This window comes from Nicotiana tabacum, chromosome 16, assembly GCF_000715075.1.
Source record: "Nicotiana tabacum cultivar K326 chromosome 16, ASM71507v2, whole genome shotgun sequence".
NCBI lineage: Eukaryota > Viridiplantae > Streptophyta > Magnoliopsida > Solanales > Solanaceae > Nicotiana > Nicotiana tabacum.
In genome coordinates this window covers 121,254,235-121,258,775 of record NC_134095.1, presented here as the reverse complement: position 1 = coordinate 121,258,775, position 4,541 = coordinate 121,254,235, and the positions used below count along the sequence as shown (strand labels likewise).

At 33.2% G+C, this 4,541-nt stretch overlaps 1 long non-coding RNA gene across 2 annotated transcripts; it reads right to left on the bottom strand.

Moving 5' to 3' along the window:
• Positions 1-947: 947 nt before the first annotated feature.
• Positions 948-4,052, bottom strand: LOC142170577 (uncharacterized). 2 transcript variants are annotated; one of them, XR_012699839.1, is made up of 2 exons: positions 3,398-4,052; positions 948-1,217 (listed from the first exon to the last, which is right to left on the bottom strand). It is a non-coding gene; the product is annotated as an uncharacterized LOC142170577 (long non-coding RNA). The 2 variants fall into 2 exon arrangements; XR_012699838.1 differs by having other exon boundaries at positions 948-1,204.
• Positions 4,053-4,541: the final 489 nt, after the last annotated feature.

The window sequence follows — 4,541 nt, the reverse complement described above, 5'->3', positions numbered from 1 at the left end:
TGCTTGATCATTTTCCTTCCTCTTTTTCTAATTTCACTCTTTTCTTTCCTCTCATTTCTCACATCCCACAATTGCATCTTTTTTTCTCTCTTTTTTTCCCTTTTTCCTTTTTTCTTTTCTTTTAACAGTAAAAAAATGATTCGATCGAACCCTATGTAGGTTTCCTACGTATCATGACGCCGCATGAATCAGATCTTTGCGTAGTTCTGGAAGATCGGGAATAAAGTAAACAAACTAACATTCTCTTCTTTTTACCTTAATGACTTTGACGAGAAAAGGGAAATAGAAGAAACAAATCTCTTTTTTGTTTTTGAATTTTCTAGACTTAATGTTCTATAACCTATTGCAAACTCAAGCTTAACGAGCATATATTTTTTGCTTTTTTTGCTTTTTTGAAACAAACACTCTATGGAAAATTATTAAGGAAAAACCCTAGAAGAGAAAAAAAATATTTTTTGATTCTTTTTTTTAGGAAGAAGATCGAAATAATAAACCACAGAAAAATATTTTGGATTTTCATTTGATATCCTGATGCAAGATTTCGAAGCAAGCAATGAAAAAGATAAAACAGAATTTCAATTTTGATTGCCTAAAGGAAAAATTCTAATGATAAACAAAAGATAAAGTATACAATATCCTAAAGTTCTAGTGAAAATAAAAGAATTTTTTCATCTTTAATTAATTTCCCAAAGAAACACCTCACAAGAAAATCTTTTTGGATTTTGGAATTAATGTCTTAAAGAAAACTTTTAAAGAGGTACTAAAAGAAAATTCTCTTTTTTTTGAATTTTGGTCCTAATATACTAAGGGAAGTATAAAAGCAAAAAAAAATTATTTTTTTTTTAAAAAAAAATTCTAGATACTAACTTCCTAAAATAAAACCACCTCAGACTTTCTTTTTTTCTTCTTGATTTCTAGGAGTATTATTTCTAAAGAGAATTCTAACGGAAATATAAAAACGCAAAATATCTTTTTTTGGATTTTGAGTTACACCACACCTTTTCAAATACAAAATAAAAGTACAATAATAAAAAAACTCGACATTGCTGTACAAAACTAGAAAGTAAAAGACGACGTAAAAAAAATACTCCAAACATAAAAATAAAATACAAATAACAAATATAAAAAATCTCCTTAAGCAACTCCTGAATGCGGTGGTCTTGGGGTATCTGTCATGCTCAAACTCCGGTAAGTGGATCTACACCTGTATGAGAAAACTTAAACCAACACTATGTGAGACAATAACATTCCCTACTAGACACATGCAAGACATGATTGAGACTATTTTTGCAAAATGACTTATTTGGTCAAAAAGTGGTTAGAAGTGCAAAATTTGGCTAAGACCCTGCAAAGCCAAGAACCTAAGATTTACTAGGAAGACCGGACCTTATGTGGGTTGCCTATGTATCACGCCCCGAAAGACGAGAATCAGGTATGCGTAGTTCGGAAAGATTGGATACGGGCGAAAAATAAAAATAACAACTAATTTAGAGAAAATATGTTTTTTTTTGTCTTTTCTTTCTCTTTTTTTTTTGAAAAATAATGAAACATGTAAACTCTTTTTTTTATTTTCTTTTTTCCCCTTTTTTTTATTTTTGATTTTTGAAAAATGATGAAAAAGTACAAAAAATTTTGAATTTTTCAAGCTCTTTTTTCTTAACAAAATGTTACAGAAAACATAATTAGGCTCCAATCACTTTATCTTCACACTTCACCCTCTCTTTTTTTTCTTTCTTGTTTCTTTTTTCATTATTTTTTTTTATTTCTTCATCTACCCTTAGCTATCATTGGTCCGCCAAATGACCCTTTTACCCTTGAATAAATGCAACATGTAGCACATAAGATGCATCATGATGGTCTTTTATTTTTTGGGGTATACCTGTCCTAGACGGACCCAACCCCTGTGTTGAGTCCCCTAAGTCAAAATGCACATGATGCAAACAAACGTTCCTACTAGGGATCCGGCATGAGGTATTGTTATACTAGGTTTTAAAAAACCTGGGTTTATTTGTTCTAGACCTGGCTTACCCGAGCGGACAACTCGAGTCGAGGGGGGGCTGCGTACCGGTAACCAAAAGATCATCCGGCTTTGCAACTTGTCCGAACCTCGTTCTATTTGGGATATGACACTAACAGAAAGAAGTCACGACCAGCGTGCACTCCTCGGGAGAGAGAAGAGAGGGGTTTCGTAGCAGTTTATATATACAGTTCAAATAATATCAAAGCGGTAAAAAGCAACATTTAGCACATTTGGCTCAAACATGTAATAGAACCAGATTATAAATAAAGCCAAATATAACAATTATTCTAAGCTCGAATTCTTGAACCCTGAACCAGAGATTCTGGGTTCGATCCCCAGCAAAGTCGCCAGAGCTGTCACACCTCCTTCTTCACTACACCTCCGAGAAGGAGTGTATAGGGGAGTTTTTTCCAATTTAAAGTGACAATCTAAACGAGATTATTTATTAAAAGATTCAGAGTCGCCACTTGGGATAATTTTATAGTGTCCCAAGTCACCGGCTTTAAATCCCGAATCGAGGAAAAGATTGACTTTGTATTACAGTTCGTGAACCAGAAATCCGGGTAAGGAATTCTATTAACCCGGGAGAAGGTGTTAGGCATTCCCGAATTCCGTGGTTCTAGCACAGTTGCTCAACTGTTATAAATGGCCTATTATCTGATTTTAAACAATTATGAACCTATGTGCAAATTTTAGTTTTAACTACTTTTATTCATTTTTTAAAAGAAAACTGCAACATTGTTAAAACACGTCTTGAACCACGTCACATAAATGCATCCGCGACCTTCGATATATTTTGACATTGTTGAAATTTGGATTTGGGTCACATAAATACGCACCCAAATTTAGGAAAGTAATTTTATTAAAATGACATGCCTAAAGCAACTACGCGTTAGCAACTTTGCGAGAGCCATGAAAATTAGCTAAATGGCACGCCTCGAATTCTAAGGACTTTAAAATAAATAATTAAGCGAGGTCCACACATTTGGGATTTTATTTGGCCCGACACAACTCTATTTCTATTTTTAAAGGGAATTCAAACGAAACTTTAGAGGGCCATAAGTTATTTATAAACACTACTCAACAAGGAATTGGCATAGTTGGTCAACGATTTCCAGCTACTAGCTTCAATAACAATAATCACAATATTAATCTTCCTTATTTTCAAACTAATTATGAAGTCAACAAAAGCTAATGAGGTATTTCCATAGACAACAATAAACGCACAAAATGAAATTCTATACCAATAAATCAATATGAACCAACATAATTAAGATACCCATTTTCACAGCACAACAAATACCAAACCAAGCAAACTTAACAAATTAAGTAGACAATACTCTAATACATTCGCAGCTTAAGCAATGAAAAGCTTACCAAAGGATGATCACTGTTGGAATCCTTGCCATCATAGACCCCAAGGATCTTGAAATTGATTTCATTTAATGTATGGGAAATCAAATTTTGGAACTCAAATATCCAAATGAACAAATAGCTACACATTAAAACCGGAACCTCGAATCGACGCCGGAAAACTTGAAACCAAAAATGACCTCAATCTTAATTCCATATGCCCGCTATAGCCGAAATCACGTCGCAGCCACCAATGTGCTTCTCGCCAATGAAGACGTTTGGAACAGTGTGCTATCAGCTTACTCAACAAATCCTTTACGCTAATGCAGAACGGACAGTACGTCTTGCTTAAGACCACGACATGGATTAACAGAAACAATTTCCTTAGCCTTGGCAAGTGCCATCTTTAACCAATTTGCTTTGCAAAATCCTAGATTATACTGAAGAATTCTAATATTTTGGTCTTAGCTTTGTCTTACATGGCTATGGAAGTTTTATATATATAAAAATAAAGTCTCTTGAGGAAGAAGCAACAAGGAGTGGCGTGTCCATTCATGATTTCAATTGGCCAAGGGATTCATTCTAGAAATCCTTACGTGAAGGAAAAGAAACCTCGAAGCGGTCGTGTCAACGCATATCGTTAGAGAATTTGGGTCTGATTATTTTTTTTCTTCTTTGGAATGAGTTGCGCCATTTTTTTTTCTAAGAGTCTTGGGTCTAGGAATTGAAAACTTAGGGTAGGGTTTCTATAATTGGGTATTTTAAATGGAAGTGGGAAAGGATGATGTCCATTGGATTAGGAGGAAATAGAAGGCTAGGATTAAATCTTGCACTTAAATGGGCTAATGGGTTGGTAAGAATGGGCCAAGGGTAATTGGGTTGGACCATGTCTTTTTTTGTGTTTCAATTTTGTGCTAAGAAGACTCCAAAAATTATTAATTAAAACCATAGCTAAATTCCCTTAATATAAGATAACTATACTACACGATGTAAAAATAAATTCTAATTAATTAAACTAAACTATATTAAAACATGAAACTATTACATATTTTTTGTATTTTCAAGATTATATAAAGATAAAATTAAGGTACTATTTTTGTATATATTTTTTTTACTTTATGAAAGGTACATAAAATAAAAATATATTTTTTGTAATTTTCATTTCCTT